Here is a 21,610-nt window from a genome sequence, read left to right on the forward strand (position 1 = left end):
ACACACACACCCCATTATGGATCAGCATCCACTTATCTGAGAGAACATTTGTCCTTTGGTTTTTGGGGATTGGCATGATATTCTCCAGCTCCATCCATTTACCTGCACATGTCATAATTTTATTTTCTTTTATTGCTGATTAATATTCCATTGTGTATATGTACCATAGCTTATTTATCTATTCATCTATTGAAGGGCATCTAGGTTGGTTCCACAAGAATTGGGGTTTGAAGGAAAATCTTTGGGTTGCCTCAGTTTCCTGGAAGGCCCCAGCTCTGTAGCAGCATCAATAGGCTGGAGTTCTGAGAGATTCTTAAGGATTATGCTACAGGCAGTGTGTGGAGAGGCAGTTCACACTTCTTTCTTGGCAGCCACATGCTCCGGTACAGCAGCTTCTCACTACCCCTCACTCCCATCTTGAACCCACCTAGAGTCCTGACAGAACCTCTGCTCTGCACAATGGTGGACCCGGCTGCGCGCTGCATAAATGGAAAGAGCTGGACTCCTTGATGGGCGGTCTCACAACTGGTTCTGCCACAGAGCTTGGCCTATTGCCTGCCTGTTGGATTCTGATTTCCAGCCTCCAGGTCTGCCTCCTGCCTAGCCTTCAGCTGATGCAGGTCTTAGACCCTCCATCATTCTGCCTTCACTCCGTCCTCCAAGGCAAATCCCCAGAATGGTTTGCGATTTGACAAAAAGATAAAACAATTGTGGAATAACTTATTATGTTTTCTACTTAAAGCATCTCACCAGAAAATCTCTCCATTTCTTACAGACATCAGCGTTAACTCTTTGCAAGCCCTTCTTGGGCAGAGCCATGTGAAGGCAAAACAAGTGATCATTTGTGTGATTTGTTCTATTTTATTTTGTTTTGAGCTGAACTATCAGGGTTCTCAAAGAATCTTTGTTGAATCAACTAGGAGTCCTTTCATGCCAAGTTATCTTTGCATGATACACACACTGAGAATTGGAACAATTAAATATCCCACAACCTTTGGCCAAAGTGAAATTTCCCTATCTTTCTAATTCCACTGGGCTTTCAAGTCACTGACAGGGACACTTATTACTAGCTGCCTATCTACCACCCTCCTGGCAGTCCTTTTTGTGATTGTTTTCATTTATGCACACCTCTTTGGGCAAAGGCCATGCTTTTCTCTATAAACCTTTGGCTCTTAATTAGCATTTGAATCCCTCTGATCCTGTAATATGTTCTTTTTTGCTAGCATCTCACCAATCCCAGTCCATCCCAATGGAATCATTCATAGACCATCTTGCTGCTGCCCTTCCATTGTTCTCACATCCCTGGGGTGTTCTTGTTTTGTTTTGTTTTTCTTGAATTCCAAGGGTCCTTCTTTGGTGGCAGTATTCAGTGTGGGACATTATTGAAAAGTTTTTTTAAAAAAAAATTGAATAGAGGAAGAAAGAAAGAAGCCAAATTTATGATTCTTGTTCTAAATGCAGATGGCACTGATTAGTTTGCTGAGGTCCTTCTCTGAAATAAGCTAGGCACCAGAGAACCCTCTTATCTCAAAATCAGCCTTCCTGCCAGAAGTGATGACTGGGACAATGCAGATGGCTCTCAAGTAGAAGCTTCTCTCAGAACCCAGTCCTTATCTCGGCTTTGACTGGCAAAGGCTGTCATTCATGCTGTCATTCACAGTGGGTACACAATGGATCATGTCTGACTTGCACATCATAGATAACTAGGCTAACTGGGGCTGAATTTAATTCCTTAGTTAAAAAAAAGAGGAGAAGAGATAAATCATTGATTATAGAATATCTGATTTTTCTTTAATTCACTTGTCACTGAAACCGTAACCTTGTGTTCTAGATTGGAGAAATTTGTCAGCATCACTAATAGAAACTGCCATTTTAATAAGATTTTTTTTTCAAACTAACATCTATTTAAAAGTCAGAATAAAATATAGGTGAATCTTTCAACTCTACCTGTGCCAATCTTTTCTTGAAAAACAGGAAGGTGATTTTGATGTGCTTTGGAATTCTTAACCTAATATTTTAAAGAAAAATGGGCACGAATGATCACGACAGACAATTCTTGAGGAAAAAAATATAGTTAAGTGAATTTGAAAATATAAATCTATTAAAAATAAAGATCTTTTGTGTGAAAGCCCACTGTTTATACTATAATTGTGACAGCAGAGGATTATTTAAACATCTCTAACAGCTTTGTATGTTGACAAAAAAGATGTTTGAAACAGTGTCATCAAGGGTACTATTTGCCTCTTCCCCACCATTTTATGTTGTTTACGTCACAAATGTTGTACTCCTCCTAATGTATTAAAATAATGGGATAGAAAGAGCAATAATTCTTAGCAAGGTTAATTATTGAGTTCTTGAACAGCCTATTAATGATGTCAGGCCTGATTTGTTTTGCTGTTGAAGGAAGGTATTGAAGATTTTAAGATATGCAAATATTCCTTAGTATATAATAAAACAAATTTATAATGTTTGTCCAGGATATTAGTTTTTTCACTGGATTATGACACTGAGAATGAAGAGGCTAATATTACTTTATGGATCTTTGCTCAGTGGTAGGAAAATAGCCACTACGTCCAGGAAAACACATGGAGTAAATGTGCCTAAGATGTATACTTACAAATTTTACAGGGCAGGAAACAATGAAATGTGACTCTCCATGTACTAATCAAACCAATGTAGTAACTCCATGTGGTATCTAATTTCTAATCATATTTTAATACTTTTACTCTAATGGCATGGTTCTCTTTTTTTTTTCTTTGCTTTGTTGTTGTTGCACAGAATTTTAACTAAAGAAATGGCAGTGTGTGGTTTATTAAAATGTTAACTGAAATAGAGTTCCTTTCAGGAATAGCATTGTGGGTTGCATAACAACTACTACTGTAGAGAAGGCATATGGGGGGAAAATGGTATCTCTTTTAGAGATAATCATAGTTCTTTAAAGGTTTGTAAATCTGCATGCAAATTGAGGAAATATTCCTCCTCCTCAAATAATTGTCATTCAAAAGTATTCACTGCATACCTATGCAAAGACTCAATCCATGGTTCTTCCTATTCAACCAATAGGGCCAATATTATGCCTACTCCTACAAAGTATTCCATGGAGTAATGTATATATCCCCTAAGAATGTATATATCCCCTGAATCATCTTGTCTTGTGAGACATAAAGAGAAGGAAGAAAGAGGAGCTGATAAATAGAAGCTTTGGGATGGGAGAATAATGCTCTGCTCTTGTAGTGGACACTAGAAGTCACTGGCCAGCTCAAGGTTTAACTACCCTTCAATCAGATGTCTACCACTGGTCCAATCAGTGCCCCGCTCCATGTGAAGACCAGACTGGTCCTTCTCAGAGTACAGTACTATGTATAGGGAAGTTAATAAGGAAATCTGAACATGATCACCATATGACAGATGTGTCTAGAACATTCTCTCCCTATAAATACGCAATCTGATTCTGAAGAAATTGAGAATTCCTAAGTTTGTGTGCACTTCTTTACTAGAGAAATGAATCTGTTGCTCTTCTTCTCTATCCCGACAAGTCTTTCCAGTTTCTTAACCCATAAACACTTTCCAGGTCAGAGATACTTTATAAAAGAAGAAAAGCTTTATCACCAAAAAAGGGTTAAGTAATTGGATAGCTGAATGCAAAGTAGTGTGGAGCCTCTAGCCAAGTCCTAGCCATCAACAAAGTCGTGAACTGAGGCATGGCATGGAGTCTTCAGAGTCCCAGGAGTGTGCAGGCTAGAAGAGAGATGGCACCTCTCTACTGAATTTTGATCTTCCTTCTTCTGGTCTTTGGGGAAAGACCAGAGAAGGTTCTTAGCCTTTCAGTATGTCATACAACAACCATCACTTGATCTCTGTTTATATAGTCCCCTTTCTTTGAGCCATTACTTTGTTTATAAAATGACCTTGACCCAGGGTTCAGTTTCCTTGTTCACCTACCAGGAAGAAAATGAAGCCATTCCTTGAAATCCAACAAAGGTGAACTGCCTTTGGTGCTAGTCCTGTCCTTGAATGGACTACACCAAGACAAGCACTTATGTGGATAACTTCAGAGAAGCTTCAGGATTCATTTTTTTCCTATGCACTGTTTTTATAATTTCTTGCTAAAATGGCCCAAGTTACTATATATAATTAGAACATGAATGAAGGGAATATTCCCTATAAACTTTTTCTTTTCGAAAATGTATCATGTCTAAATATGTGCCTAGAGAATTATAATTTTGTTGTTTAGAAAGAGTTGATATTTTTCTTGATCTTTTGTTTTAAATGTAATAAATAAGTTGCACTGTTATAATAAAATGTAACCTAGTCATATTGTGGATTAGTTAATTCATTAATTTGTCTAATATTCATCGAATACCAATAATTGCAGTTCTCATGGATCTCAAGATCAGTGAAGTTTGCAAGAAATGTTTGAAGATTGGCATTATGAATTTTTTAACAGATACCAGTGTTAAGTTAAAGCTCTTATGACCTTGTTTTTACCTTTTCAATAGTATTCAAACAGGGAAATTTTTTACCTTAACATAGGACCTAAATCTCTACTGCAGTGAAATTGGTCATTTTTTAAATGTAATGCTTGTTTCTGTGTAGTTTTTGATAATTTTTCACATGCAATGGGATTATAAATATCTATTTTACATAATTATAAATACAAGTATAATTTTTATTTGAAAATAAGGTCTGTTGTCCTGAAGCCTATGCAATTAAAATGCCATCAGTCACAATACATAAATCATCTTGTTTTCTTTGGATTGTGGTTATATAGTTTCTGTAAGCTTGTATGGACTGAGAAAAGGAAATCAGCCATATCCATGGTTAGAAAATGACCATAACTAGGTTGGACCAATTCTAGTACCCCCCCAAAAATAACACGCCTATTGATTACAGAAGTACAGCACTCTCCTTAGCATTATAACTATTCTTATTGGTTAAAGAATGCTGGTAGGATTTGTGTTAGTTGTCTATCAATACATAACAGATTATTTATGCCAACCCTTAGCAACTTATTATCCCACACTGAACCTTAGGGTCAGGAATCCAGGTATAGTTATCTGGGTAACAGGTTCATTATGTTTCATGAAGTTGTTTGTAGTCAGGAGATAGAAAAAAAACTGTGGTTATCTGAAGGCCTAGTCTACTTTCTACCTCACTCATGTATCTTTGGTTAGGAAACATCAGTTTCTTCCTGACTTTTGGTTGGAGTTTTTGCCACATGTGCCTCTCCAGGTCTGCTTATGACGTATATGGAAGCCGGCATCTTCCAGAGCAAGTGACCTTAGAGAGAGAAGAGAGAACAACTAAAACAAAAGAGACAATGTTTTTATAAACTCATGACAGAGGCCACATAGCATCACTTGTACTATTTTCTGTTATTAACAGATATCCCTGGTATAATGTGCAAGGAGATTAAATAAACACAAATAATAAGAGACGGGGACCGTTGGTGGTCATATTGGAGGCTGGGATCAAAGACTTCCGATCTGATTCCCAGAAGTTTTCTGCAGAAATTCAAGCCAATTACTATTTTCTTTATGATAGTAATTACCGCCCCCCAAAATTAAGATAGCTGAAAAAGCACATTCAATACTGTGTGTGTGTGTAAATGCACATATATGTATATATATTTTTTGAAGTAAGTAGGCACACTTTTTGAGTTTGAACTGTAAAAAAAAATAAATTTAATATAATTTCTTCACTTGAACTAAATATAATACAAACTTATCAGTGATTTTTTTTAGGAAAAGTTTACAATCTTGGCATATGTATGGGATTTTAATTTTTGTTGCAAAGAGTATACATTTTTTAATGCTGAAACTACTTTAAAACAAAACTACACAACTTTGGTAAAAATATAGACCCAATTATTAACCCATCATCAGTTACTTCTTTATATCTCAATGAGATAAGACCGTGTTTCATAGTTGTTCAATTAACGTTTTCTTCAGATTTTTAAAAAATTAAACTATATCCATTCATGTAATGATATTAGGATTTATGATAGACTTATGTTACATAGATCTAAAATTTTGAAGTTTTAGAATTATTTCAGTCCTAAAACACCACAGTGAATATTATAAAGTTGTATTGTTCAGGTTTCTACTCATTAACTGAGATGTTTTATATTTCTGTCATTATGCTAAAGCAGTTTCCCTCAGTTAGACTCTGTACTGCAGATGAAGGAAGCTGATTATATCATCCTGTGGTAGGAGAACAGCAGGCAGAGTTCAATGAGGCTTTTTATCTTAAATTATATTTTCAACTTGACCTCATTAAATTCTTTTCCTTCTGTTTGTCATTGTTGGGCTTACTATTTTTCCTATTTCCTTTCAGCCCCTTTCCCATATTTAAACTGTCCTTTAGAAATAACTCTTTCCTGTGCAGTTCATTATTTCTAACAGCAACAACATATTGAATGCCCTAGTGCATGGATTTCATTGTGCCTCCTGACCCATATTTAGACAAATTCAGGTACATTTCCTAGTTGCTGATTTTTATTTTTTAGAAAATCATTAAATTTCAAAGCCACTTCCATGCTATGTTCATTTTCCAATTTATTTTTAAACATCTTTAGGATAAGTTGCTGTAGTCTACCAAATGAAAAACATCATTTTTCACTTAGATTTTGATTAAACAGAAAATAGGGAAAATGTTTGCCTTAGCATAGGACCTAAATCTCCATTGCACTGAAGACAATCATTTTTAAATATAGTGCTTGTTTCTGTGCAATTCTGTAACAATTTATTTTTCATTTATTACATATACAAGATGGATATAAACATATATTTTACATAATTATAAATACAGGTATAATTTTGAGTTTAAATTAAGGTAAGTCATTTAAACTAAAGTGTAGCTTCTCAAGCATCATTTTGAACAAAAAACCCTGACTGAAATGTAATCAGATGATCCAATGTTATTTGACACAAACACTGGAAAAACTAAAGGAACTCATAATGAATTAAAAGAAAAGGGCCATTAAACTGGAGAATCCCAACAATCAAGTAGAGACATTTCAGGCTCTTTAGGCATCACTGCTGGAATAAATACGTTTTCACACTAAGCTTTTATGAAAAGCTGTTACATTTTTACCAACTTTAATCTGTTTCATTTTTGTGTTTAAAAGATGGGAGTTGCATTAAAATAAAAATTCCATTTGGGTTATTATCTCCCCAGCTGTCTTTACAGACCACAGGGATGGCCAGAGAATACTCTCATTATGTGCGTGGAGCAGTTAGTCAGTGATTGATGCTGCGTTAATGCACAGCACAGACGCCTTCCTTTTGTTACCAAATATTAGACAAATTAGTCCTTACCAATTCATAACCCACCCCTCCTAGCTGGTGTGTCCTCCTATGCCCTCTTCTCACTTCCATCCCTACCCCCATACCTTCTGCTGGGCACCTGACTCCAGAATCATAGATTGTTAATATTGAAAACAACCTTTCCTGAGAGTGAATGGAGGAAGGAGGAGAAGGAGATGACAAGGGAGGGTACAGAAAACAGGCATTGGTTCTTAGTTAAATGATACACGCTGATTTTTAGTCATTTTCCAGGATACCTCAATGAAGTAATGACAAATGAATGTTTCCTTGTCACAATCCCAAATTAATTTTCCTCCCACTTTAATGTGAGGAACTATATAGCTTTTCAATTGCTTAAAATTTACTTCTGCCAGGGTGAAGAGAGATGCATTATAAAAAAAAAAATTATTTAGACAGGTTTTTATCCAGGAAGCCAACTGTGGGGATGCGAACACTTTTTTTCCTTTTGTCCAAAATGTTTGTTTTGGAATTCTTCATGGAACTTTTGTAATGATAGTCCAGATGTTAAAATTGAAAGGTAGACTTCTGAGTCGCTCAATGGCTTCCAGCTGGACTGTATACCATATATATATTTATTTTGAAAGGGTATGCCCTTGATTATCAAGCGTTCTAAGAATATATGATTGCATATTTCTTATTAATGCCAATAATAGCTGGTATTTTTGACAATAGAATTTTTTATGTTTACTGGAAGATAGTCATCACTAAACCTTATGTGTTTTCTAATTTAATACTAAAATGGACACTTTGCAGTTGCATAGATAATGAAACTGAAGAACACAGTTTAAGAACCTGGCCCAGTGTTTACTAGTTTACAAACAGGTCTTGTGTCTGTCTTCTGAAAAGATGCAGAATTAATTACATTTTGTTTAGAAATCAAAACTAATTAAAATTGATTTTTGTTTTCAAATTTTATAATATCAGCCATCCCCAAAGATCTTTTAACATTCTAAGATTTAAATTTGAATACAATAAATACTGATATAGAGGTGTTGATATATTTAATTGATATTAATATAACCCATCTAATTAAGAAGCTGAAGTACTGAATAATTCTTTTTAGTATACAAGTTGGTGTCATTTGGTATTTTGGCATATTACGGCAATCTAATGTTAGGACATGTTTTGTTCCCCCAAAGAAACACCATACCATTCTACATTCCCCAGATAATCTCCTTAGTAATGTACTTTTTGTCTCTGTACTTTTCTGGACATTTTTTATAAATGGAATCATATAGTATGTGGTAATTTTTGTCTGGTATTTTCTACTTAGTATGGAGTTTTTAAGGTGTATTATTTTTATTATTGTTATTATTATTATAGAACTTCATTGGTTTTATTGCTGAATAATATTCTATTGTATGTATACAGCAAATTTTGTTTAAACATTTACCAGTGGATAAACATGTCCAGTTGTTTTCTATCAGGGTTGTTAGAAATGATGCTGCTATAAACATGTTTGTTCACATTTTTATGTGTATATTAGCTTTCATTTCACTAGGAGTGGAATTACTAAATCATATGTAACTTCGTGTTTAGCCTTGAGAAACTACCCAATTGTGTTCCATAGCTTTATTGTCTTACATTCCCACCAGCAATGAATTAGGATACTAATTTATCCACATTGTCTCCACACTTGTGATTGTCTATCTTTTTTTTACCATAACCAGACTAATGAGTATGAAGTAATATCTCATGGAGGTTTTGATTTGCATTTCCCTAATGACCAATGATATTGAATATCGTTATTATGTGCTTACTATTTGTGTATCTTCTTTTGAGAAATATCCATTCAAATTCTTAGCCCACTTTTAAATTGATTGGTCTTCTTATTGTTGAGATATAAGAATGCTTTTTATGTTTTGGGTACAAATCCTTTATCATATATATTCTTTCGCAAATGTCTTCTCTTATTCTATAGGTTGCCTTTTACCTTCTTGATTGATAGTATTTTTGGCTGCACATAATTTTTAAATTTTGATGTAAGAAAATATTTGCCAGTGACTGTCACATATTCACAATGTTTTCCTAGAATCTAATACTAAATCTGCACTTAAGGAATTTTGCCTAATAAAGAGTAACATGACATGACATAAATATAAAATATAAAATTGTTATGTAAAATGTGACAAAGAGCCACTTGGAATTTGCTGACCATGTATCTTGGGATTTGAGAAATAAGATTACTTGTGGTTGTGGGAAGTGATATTATTCATATTTGTTTTGAAGTAAAAATCAAGGTGAAATGCGGGCAGATTTTCCCTGCTCTAATAAAGATTAGGGAAACTATTGATTGGTCCACTTGTACTTTGGCTTCTGGAGTACAGTACTTCTGATCTGGACTACTTTTGCTATTCTAAAAGTGCATGTAGTTGAGCTCTGGGAAAGTCTGAAATCCTTACAGGCAGATAAGGATTACTACTGAGTCAAAATAATGTTCAAAATGATGACCCAATATCTTTTGCCATCTTCACTGTATTAACATTTGGCTGATTTTCTAGAAGCAATGGTGGATAAAACGGCTATTCCTTAGCATGAATCCAGGCAGCGGCACCCACCTGTGCGAGTGTTCTTATGTTCCTACTACCATAGTTTTGCAGGAATAGTTTAAAAATTAAGTAAACAAATGAGTAAATAAAATCCCAGTTTCACTTCAGAATGTCCTTGATTAAGCAATATCATCATTAACTTTACTAAATCTCAACCCTTGATTACAGGTGTTTTTAGTAGACTGTTTGATGAATTGAGAATAAGCACAAAGCACTCTGCTATATACCAAAGCCTAATAATGGTTTTCTCAAAGAAAAGCACTTATGTGGTTGAGTTGTAACATGAACTGCTCAAATTATTATGAAAACAATTTTTACCTAAAAGATTGACAAACCGTGGATACTGAGACTTAAGTATTTGCTAGAAATTTTCTCAAAGTGAATGAAATGATTCTGTCATTTAAAGGAAAACACTGACGGTATTGTTAGCTGTCATAAAATTTGACTTTCAAGTGAAAATTGGAATTTTGGAAAACTTACATCTGTCACTGGGAGCTTGAGAGAGTCCCCCAAATTAAAGGCTTTTCTGATGAGATGATGATATTATTAAAAATGTGATTTTTTATACTGTATCATGAAATGTGTCAATATTTGGAAGATCTGCAAAACAAACTGAATAAATCAATAACTTTCCAATAATCTGGGTTTGATTTTATAAAACTGCTTGGATAAAATACCTTAAGTGATGAATAGATCTTTGAATTTTAATGGAACAGAATATAAAACCAACCCCTCTTTATCTGGGTTCAGAGTACATGTTTTATGAAACTTTTGATATTTGATTTACACTGTAGGAGGCTAAATATTTTATACAAAGGTTTTTATATAAAATATGCTATTTTCCTCATCATTTTTTAAATATGGAAACATATTCTTAGATTTCACTAAAATCTTATTTATAATAACAAGTAAAATTTTATTATGTGATTTTATTAAATTATTAAAAACTTAAATTTTAAATTATTGAGTAAATATCTATAGATGTAACCTATATTAACAAGAAGCTCCTTAGAGTCTTCAGTAAGGGGTGAGGATATTGATCAGTGGTATAGCACATGCTTAGCATGTATGAGGCCTTGAGTTTGATTCCCAGAATCCATCAAAAAAAGTTCTTTCTAGAGTCTTCGGTAACTTTTAAGAGTATAAACAGTATAATGTAGAGGAAAGTTTGGGAACCAGTGTTGTAGATTAATTTCTCTTTACTACATTATTTCAGATTATTCTTTGAGACTATAGGAAAAGGAATTTTCAGTATAATTTAATCAACTAAATTGCTTTGTATGTGTTGTGTTAAATCATATGAAGTGAACAAAAAGAGGAGACTGAATTTAGAATATTCTTTGGCATTAAAACCATCTCTAGTTAAAGCTTGTAGTCAGACTTGTGATTATAATAGGCACTTGTTTTACCATCTATTTCCATCTGCAAGTTTTATGCTATATTTTCATAACTCCATCATAAAATAGGGAACTGAGATAAAATATTAACGTATCAGGCTTTATCTAAGTGAAAAAAATCACTATAGATTTGCTCTTGAATTTCTACCTTATCTAATAATCCATGTGTCCTTCATAAACATTAATGAACCTTAAATTTAAAATTTATTGACTGTCTCATATGTGACCATGAGAAAATCTTAGCTTAGGGGAAGAATGTACATACATAAATACAATGCAGATTTTACAACAGAGGCATATAAATTGTTTTGTGAAGCAGTAGCAAGAATGCAGTGGTCATTTCTTCCTGGAGGAGTCAAGAAGGTCCTCATGAAGCAGGTAGCCTCAAGCTAATCATTGAGAGATAAAAACATGTTAGCAGGAAACACACCAGGAAAAGAAAAGGGAAAACATCATAAAGTATATGGGAAAGCACAAGTAATTCCATATGATTGGAGCAAATGGTACAGGAGCACCTATAAGAAATGAATTTTCAGATTAGTCAAAGACCATGCTAAGAAATTGAGACTTAGGTCAGACTTTACCTGAAGTGGAGAGTTCTTGATATGGTATGAACAAATTTAATTTGTATTCTGTGTGGTTGAGTCTTCTATCAGTTTCTTCCTTCTCTAAATACTTCTCAAACTCTTCCTGTGTAACAGGTACTACGTTCAATCCTGCAGTTATGCAAATAAATAAGACATATTTCCCAATATCAAATAGCTCTAGTGTACTATTAGATTGCCAGATGTGCTCTCATGACATAAACACTGCTAGTTCTTAACAGTATGGGCAACCAAAGTCACTCTAGAATCTAATGTTAATCGAACTGTAATTGCTATGAATTTGGTGTCTCGACAAGATGGTCCAAGAAGTAACAAGTGTTTGTAATTAATCTTGATAAATATAAGAAAACTAGTTAAAAAGTTCTTAAAGTGCCATGAATTAAAATGAGAAAAAAAATCATCACAAGCAATGACAAAAATAATAAGACTCTAGGGTAATTAAGGGGGTAGAGCTCTAGTTTAAATTTAGTATAAGTGCCTGGTTTTTGTCTTAATAATTATCCCCTAAAAGGAGGTAGAGATAAAGCATTGTTTCCTGCAAAGAATCCAGGAAAAAAATAGAAATGACTTTAAAATACAGCAATAGAAGCTTGAAGCTTTACCTAAATTTTTAGTACGTCCCTTGGTCGTGTTGCCTATGTTGTTATTTATCTACTTTGTGAGAATGGGAACTGAATAACTGACACAAGGCCAAAAAATAGATTTATTTATTTATTTATTTTTGCTGAGGCTGGCTTTGAACTCATGATCCTCCTGCCTCAGCCTTCTGAGCCCCTGGGATTATAGGCATGTGCCACCATGCCTGCTCCCAAACATAGAGTTGAGTTTTACTTACAAGCAGCTCCTGCATCAGGTTGAAACAAAAATCACCCACCTACCTTGGTCTGTAGCACATGCCTGGTGTCCATCACACCATAATTTGATTAGGAGCTATGAAATCTTACCAATTTCATTAAAACTAAACAACGAAAATAGGGGAGGAGTATTCTGTATTATTAGGTAGCAGTAGTCTTAGAGGTAAAACAGTATCTGTAAAGAAGCTGAGAGTGAGGGATTCAGACATGTGGATAGATGGAAAGCAAGAGGTGAATAAGACTGAGAGTGACATCCAGGGCTGAACACGGGGGTGAAGTGGAGGAGATGCCTTTTAAATATCCAAAGGAAGAGATGAGGAAGTAAAGCTGGAAAAGACACACCTAAGGTGTATCACAAATAAATATGTCTTATTTATTTGCATAATTGCAGGATTGAACCCAGTACCTGTTACACAGGAAAGCTAAGGTGGGGACCATTTGGGGGAAAAATAAAAGTAGGAATGGACGCTGTATCGGATATACCTGGTGGTTACGAAGGATAAATTCTCAAAACAGAGCATAGGACTGGGCAAAGGAAAGCTACCTGGTGAACTCAGTAATAACGGATTCTATGGAACAGTGATTCCAGCTTGAATAGGTTTAGGAACACAAAGACAACGGGCCTGGGCCACACTTTTAAGCAGCATGGCTGCGAAAGGAAGAAGAAAAGGGAGAGTGTCATCCTACAAAAGGACAGACTGTCAAGAAAGTGCTTTTGTTGATTTAGGTGGTGTAGACTTAAGCATGTCAGAAGCTAACAGTATGAGCCAGTGGCAAGGGAGTGGCGGGTGATTTATTAGGTTGAGTGGCAGCTCCTATTCTACTCAGGATAAGAAACCTTGAGTTCTTTTCATTTATCACAGCATTTCTGCCCCTGGTAAATGTATTCTTGTCAATTCTTTCATTTTGTGTCTCACAGAACTTTTGTTACATACTTTAAAGTGAAACAAAAAAAAAGTATATGAGAACAAAATTAATGATTCCAGAAGCTTATTATGATATTGCCTTGACTAACAGGAAATCAGCTAACTTACTAACCTAGTTTTTTTTTTTTTTTTTGCACTTTTTATTCTATACGAAAAGGAACTATTTTATATGAATGAGGATGTATGTGGAGGTGGGTTATTAAGGATTTCATTTAAAACCTACTTCAGGGTCTGAACAGCAATCAGTAAGCCTTTCTTATGTGCTTGCTCTCCCAAAGATAGGACGATAGGTGCTAGAGTTGAGACAGGGAATTACAGCACATGGCCTTTGTTGTCATGAAGGCTGCAATCTGAAGATATAAAACTGCACACATGAAAAGGTAGCTAACGGTGTGACACCATATCCATTATGACAAACACCATAATGAATGATGGGGATTAAATGCAATAGGAACTTAGGAAAGATGGATAGCACTGAGTTGGAGTGTTCTGAACTAACTCCTCGAACAAGATTGAATTCAAGCAAATCCTTAGGTTGGGTAGATGGGAGATGACAAGAGAGGCTTTTCAGTTAGAATGTAAGGAATGAATACCCATGAATTAGGGACTCCTCTTTGTTGGTGATAGTAAGTTTTTTTTCATTGATGAATTTTTATTTATTTATTTATTTGTGGGTGACACTGAAAATTGAACCCAGTGTCTCACACATGCCAGGCAAGCATTCTGTCACTGAACTACAACTCCAACCCTATAGTAGATGTTTTGATATGCGTAATAATTAGTGATTTGTAGAAGTGAGAAGGAATAAGGGATTTGTTCCAGGTGACCGAATGCACCCTAGCTTACAGGACTAATGGTTTAGTTAGCACGTTTTTTTAATCATAGAACTCTCCCTGCCTCCACTTTTATTTTTGCTTTGTTTATTTTTGTTCTTCCTGGCCATCTGAATACTCTTCCAGTGTTTAAGAAATTCTCCCCCATATGAATATTGGTAGGAGAGAGAACTTACTTCTGCCCACATGTTTGCTGGCCCAGCACCCTTACAACAAAAGATAGGGCACAGACACATGTTCAGCCAAGCAGAAGACCCATCTGGGACTTGGAAAGAACCAGTTGGCTTTGTAGCAAGCCATGCATTCTGGCCTGGGGACAGCCTCCTCCTGTCTGTGGTGAGAGTGGCAGTGCACCTGGTGTTGAGCCCCGACAGTGTTGCTGAAGGGCTATGGCAAGCTGTGGCATCTAGAGGTCAGTGGTGGAGACAGAAGTGTCCTCATCATCATGGTTCAGAGGCTTCATTTGGATATGGTTTGGGCTGTCCATTTTCTGAGCCAGGTTCTCCTGCCTTCCCAACAATTCTGTGAGCAACCCAATAGTTCTTCCAACAAGTACCTTTTCTGCTTTTATTGGTCAGAGTTTTCTGTTGCCTTTATCCAAGAATCATCACAAATCCAAGAGTTTAGGATGAGATGGTTAGGGCATTTCATGTCAGCCCAAGGAATTTGACTTTTACAGGGACTACCCTTATATTAAAGGGTTTTGAGCAGAGTGACATTACCCAAGGATGCTTTATGAAGATCATTGTCAGTATGATGAAAAATGAATATTTTGAGAGAGACTATAGCTAGTGCTACAGTCTAGATGTGGAATGTCCCCCAAAGGTCTGTGTGTTAAAAGTTAGTTCCCCAGGATGAAAGTGTTGGGGAATGCTATGAACCTTTAAGAGATAAGGCCTCATGGGTAGTCTTTAGGTCACTGGGGGCCATGTCCTCAAAGGAAACTGTTGTACCTTGGTCTCTTCCTATTTTGTCTTGCTTTCTGGCCATGAGGTAAGCAGTTTTTTTTCTGACACATGTTCCTTACCACTGTCATCTCACATGCTCATCAGAGGCCCAAAACACTGTTCTCCTTGCTTGTATTTGGAACCTCCAAAACTCTGAACCAAAATAAAACATTTTGCTTTATAAGTTAATTATTTCAGGTATTTTGTTATAGTAATGGGAGCTGACTAATACAGAGAGAATGAATAGGAGAAGTGGGTCATATTAACAAGTAAGCTGGCTTGCAGGAGAAGCAATTAGGTTGAGTTTGAATAGATGCAGCATATATATAATTAGGCAATAGCAATGTGGGATCAGGCACAGATTAGATAAGTAAGAGTCAAAATTTTAAAATAATAATAATGTGTGTGTATTAGGTAATTGTCTAAGCGAATGAGTTATAATATCTTTGGTGAAGATGTCAGAAGACTAACACAGAAATAATGTTTCATTTTGACAATGATTATTTTCATCCTTGTCTCACTTGCAATATGTATTTTCATCTGAAGAAAGAAGGTAAATATCAATTGAGAAGGAAGTAAAGATTATTAAATAAGCCCCACCCCCTACTGTACTCCATATGCATTTACCTGGAAATCTTTTCTAGAAAGTAAAAAAAAAAAAAAAAGAAAAGAAAGAGAAAGAGAAAAGGACAGAAGCAAATATTGAGTACATTTACATTGTGGGATGATTAAAAAAATGAATTTATAAAAGAAGGTAACCAAGAATTTGCCAGGAAGTATCAGGATTTCCAGAACTCTAAGCAGCTGAATTTTACATTCCTGTTTTAAAGTCAGAAGCAAGGAGGGCCAGGAGGGCTATTGTAGATAGCAAGAGATACCAGACTTTGATAAGGTATGTCCCTTATTTTATATCTAAAATCCTTGTGCTGCTGAATAAGGTTTTAACCCCATTTAGTTAAGATATTAGAGAATGAAATTACTCATAAAGGATGCTCTTCCATTACACTCCTGTAAAAAAAAGAAAAAGAAAGAAAAATTCAGAATCATAACTTTCTAGATCTTCGAGGACAAACAGGAAGCAAACCAAAACATGATAAACTAACCAAGGACTTCAAGATGCCTTTCCCTACTGCTGTAATGCAGTGGAATTGAAACATGGTAAATTCTGTGCAAAGCACAGAGTGGTGTGAAAAGGCACCACACCATTTAATTAAGAGTCTCGTTTTGCCACTGACTAATTGTTTGCTCTGAAGATTTTCCTGCCCTCCCTTGGCTTCAGTTTCCTTATCTCTTCACTGACTGAGGTCACTGAAAGCCCTTGGGAAAAGATTGAGAAATTGGAACCAGGGTCTAGGAAATAAAACCAGCTACCAGAGGGAATGAACAGATGCTGCTGCTACAGGGGATGGCAGCCTCCACAGCAGAAGTTGAGAACAGTCGCTACTTTCCTTAAAGGTCATTGTTCATATTCCAATAGAAATGGCAAGCTGGTGTCACACTGAGAGAACCTGTTGTCTTTGTCTGGGAGGGACCTACCTTTCTCTGTTATCAGTTTACCTTTTAATATAATTAGGCAGACCAGATTGGTATTTAGTCTTGTTCTGACAACAGCAAATTAGGCTTAACTCTTTAATTACAACGAGAAGGAAATCACCTTTCTGATATCCTTCAATTAGCTCAAGCAGCTGTTAAGTTATAATTAAAATTTCACATGGATCATTTGAGTTCTTGGAATGTTTCCATTTAATAACAAAACATTTGCATATATGCATTCAGTTTTCAACAACCTTTTCAAATCTGTCAATGGTAAACCAAGAACATTGGATACTGTATTAAACAAAATCTTTGTAGTCTTGTAAGCAGACAGCTGGGTCCCACAAAATGAAAAATGGAAATAGAAGAAAGTAATCAAAAAGTATTAGTGCCTCCAAGTTTTCTGGAGCTTGTTCAAAGAATTAAACTTCTGTTTCATTTATTGTTAACCATGAGGGAAGAAAAAAGCTAACCAGGAAAGTGGTTATTGGCTGCTCCATAAATGGACGTCTGCGTGGATGTACCCCATAGTACGAGGACAGTCACCCCATTGTGACTTCACAAGTGGGTTCTTTCTCCATAGCCTTTCCAAAGTGTTAATGTGAGAGGAACAAATTTTTCACAAATAATTATTTGTGAAAATTCAAAGATTCTTTTTGTTTTTATTTCATTATGAGAATTAAATAGACTAAGATAGTCTCCTCTTTAAAATTTCTGTCGCCAAAATTTGTCCAATACACTTATGTACTCAACTATCTATATAGGGCCAAGATGTAAGAATAAACATGTTTTAAGCATACACTACAATTTTAGATATTAAAATCTTTTCAATATCTAAATGTTGCCTACTCAAAGTATCACAGAATTTTTTAATATTATGTTTAAAATTTCGAATTTCTGACAATTGGATTGAATGTCAGAAAACTCAAAGGAGAATGAAAACTATTTTTTCTCCCTTTTCAGATATAATTTACATTTTCTATTCTTTGACATTAGTAGGAGAAAGTGATAGAAAAATTGTCCGTTAATAACAATGTTGGGAGGTGATGGTTTTAGACTCCACACTGAGGGCCTGCGGCTATTTTTAACAAACCAAGATTCTGTTCATGCTTATTTGCTGATAGCCTCTATTGACAAAAAGAATTCTATATTGGCTAAGAACCTAATGATGTCTTCCCAACCACCAATCTGTATTGTATATTATTGAATTTCAACTACCAAGGTAATTGTATCTCTGGGAATTAAAGAATGCATGTTGAGAAGGGAGAGAGATGAAAGAGTACCGTCTGATGTCATAATTACACCAGTGTGCACACTTTGGGGGGCTACCAGCTGTGATCAGCACATTTTCCATCTGCCTTTGCTAATTTTATTATGACCTTTTAGAACTGATTTCATCTGGTAGAGAGTTGGCTCTGACACCTTCACTGAGTCAATTTTATCTTTGAACAACTAAAAGGGAGAATGAGTAACAAGTGGCATTTTCTTCAGAAAAAATGCTCAACTAGTATCTCATGATTCCTTTGTTGGGAACTTCATTATTGACTGATTTTAAGGTTCAGGTATTGCGTTTTAGCACTCTGCAAGTCTACAGTCTATCTCAAGGAGTCAAGGTTGATCTAAACTCTAAAGCATTTTTCAATAGAAGATTCTTTAGAAAATGTTTAAAGAGATTTTATATTTTATGTACAGGAAAAAGAGAACCCTAAAAAAAGATGGTTTCCTTTATTTTGACTCCAAAATCTAGAAAGATTTACATTAACACTCTCCCCCACACACCCCCTATATGGAGACTATACTCTGAACTGATATTAATAAACTTAGAATATTTACTGTGTTCTGTTTTATTTACTGTACTACTTAATTTATTCATCCTACAACCCAACAAACTATTTTATATTACAATACACATCTTATATGAGAGAAAATTGAAGCCACAAAAGGTTAAATTCTTCCACATCTGTAGGTTTTAGCCTCATATACAAGGGTTTAATGAGGTATTAATGATGCACTTGAGACTTGCAGTAATGCTAGCAAGTTTTCAGATTCTGTAATGCAATATGTTTAGGATATTCTCTGACAGGCGTATTAGCCTTGACTGACTGTTTGAGGAGTAGCAACAACTTAGGCAGCCACTAGAATGTTCTAGTACCCAGCTGTCTGACATAGGATCAGTCTCTCAGTTGCTCTTGGGATTTCCCTCAGTTTGAAAACAACCTCTATCCCACCTAAGCACTCTCTAGGATCCTAGTAAGTGAGGAACCCAAGTGAAAAGGTTTAATGCCTTTCACTCCCACTGGGATGCAGGGTGGTACCCCTTTTCTGCCATACTTTGGAAGTAATCCTCAGTAAGGAAGAGAAGTTGTGAAACACAGGGACAAGTAGCAGGTTTGGAAAAGTTTCATTCTGAACAATGTGAATTTGCAGGTTTCTGGTAAGGTCTCAGAGGAGCTTTTTCCTTTATTAGGTTTTGATATTGAAAATCTAAGATGGGAAGAAGGCAAAAAACACAGCCTTGAAATTATAGCTATTTATGTATGAGCAGCCACCCCATCTAGATAAGTAAAAGGTTATATTTAAGATTGCCACAACTCTTATGTATAGCTCCTCAACATAGGAAGAGGGTATATTATATAACTTTCCTTATGTATATATTATATATACCTTCTTATAGTATATAATTATATATCTATATATTATAAATTGATACATATATCTATATGTAGATATATAATTGTATACAATAAGGCATATAGGTATGTTATAAGCTACATTATAAGTATATAGTAAGTATATTATAAGGTATAAAATTATATAATTTCCTATAGGAAGAGGGTATGTTATATTCTATATTCCAGTGTTTAACCAATAATTGTCTCATTTATTCTTCTTATTACTATCATCATCATCATCATTATAATGTCTTTTATTGCAATTTTGCAATTTGCTCCGTAATATCCTGGGCAATTTCCATAGAGTTATCCTCCTACCTACTGACTTTTCTCCATTATGTAGTTGAGGAAATTGAGGCTAGAAAAGATTGATTGATTTGCCCAGTATCACCCAATAGGTAAGTAGTAGAAACAGGGCAGAATCTGGATCTGTCTGATTTCAAAGCTACTTACTTTAAACCATTCTGAGTCACAAGAAGACTGTCCAGCTATCGCTGTCGTTCACCCATATGTGGACCTTGAGGAATTTCAATGCATCTTATGAAAGTTTTTCTTGGACTAAGTATATATCCATGGATTATTTTATTTCATGTAGATACCTTCATCTTTCAGTTATGTGAGGGATTTGCATGCTAATTTACATATTTTTTATGGGCGCACATCAAAGCTAAGATATAATTTTGTCTTTTAGGGGTAGTTACTCAGGAAAGATTTCTTCCTCTTCCTCTTCTCTCTTCTCCTCCTCCCCCTCCCCTTTTCATCATCATCCTCCCTCTCCTCCTCCTCCTCCTCCTCCTCCTAGTCCTCTTCTTCTTCTTCTTCTTCTTCTTCTTCTTCTTCTTCTTCTTCTTCTTCTTCTTCTTCTTCGTCTTCCTTCCATTACCATTTCTGAAATAACTAAGTCTTATTAATTGTATTTAAATTATTTAATTTAATGATTAAGGATCCAGGATTCATTTATCAAACAAAATTTTAAAAAATCACTATGATATCACTTCTATCAGTATAATTGTGATTTGTATTTTATTAATAAGTTACGTGTCACAAGTCCTTCAATCTCTCTGGGCTGTATGTTTTCTTATACTAAATAATGTTTCTGGTACTTTCTTCAAAGGCATTTTCAATCATCAAATTTCTAAAATTTTTAAAAATATTTGAATAGAAATACCAGGTATTATATCATGGATGAAATGAGTTTGGAATTGAAATTGAAGAGACTGGAGACCTATTCAATAGCTACCTTGGGTTTGAAATGAGACACTTCTATATTCAGATTACCACATTAATACAAGTACTGATTTGCCCACTGCTTAAATATTTCATTTTTGTCTTCCAAGAAGCTTTGTGCTGTAGGCAATCTTCATTTGGGTTTAGGAATCAAAACCTTTACCTATTAAAAGTGAAGTTAAATTACAGTGGATAGGGTAACTCAGTTTATGAAATAGATTTTTGCCTAGAATTTTTGTGTGACAATTTTCTAAAATCATCTCTAAGGGCATCAGTGCATCTTGCTATTCAAAAGAACACTTGATAATGTTTTCAATAAGAAGATAATCAACACATGACTGCACACTGGTCTTTTCTAGTTCTTCTGCTTCTTTGACATTTATGGTAAGCATATTTATATGACAATTTTAATACACTATTTGGTTAATATTGCTGTGTGTGTGTTTTCCCTATTCAGATGATTTCTCCATGAACCTAAAAATCCAGTATTTACTTATTTTATGTTTACCTACAATACCTAGCATAGTCTGAACATGTTGTTACCTTGCAAGAAATATAAGATGGAATGTGCCAAGAATGTTATTGATTTATTTAAAACAAGAAATATCTGTAACTAATAAAGTTTTTCTAATGGAGCTGGGCTTTTGATTTCAGGTGAGTGCTAACTCATACATTTAAAAAGACTTTTTAGGCCATGTTTATAAACAGGAGTCTATCCTGCATGGTGCAGGAGCCCTTG

At 35.0% G+C, this 21,610-nt stretch overlaps 1 protein-coding gene across 1 annotated transcript in view; it reads left to right on the forward strand.

Annotated features, from left to right (window-relative positions):
- The window catches only part of Pdzrn4 (PDZ domain containing ring finger 4), a 385,332-nt gene that overhangs the window by 144,134 nt on the left and 219,588 nt on the right, over window positions 1-21,610 (forward strand). The window lies entirely within an intron of this gene.

The sequence above is a fragment of the Marmota monax genome, unplaced genomic scaffold (genome assembly GCF_021218885.2).
Source record: "Marmota monax isolate L192 unplaced genomic scaffold, Marmota_monax_Labrador192_F-V1.1 WCK01_AAM20220418_F8-fsc00012, whole genome shotgun sequence".
NCBI classification, from domain to species: domain Eukaryota; kingdom Metazoa; phylum Chordata; class Mammalia; order Rodentia; family Sciuridae; genus Marmota; species Marmota monax.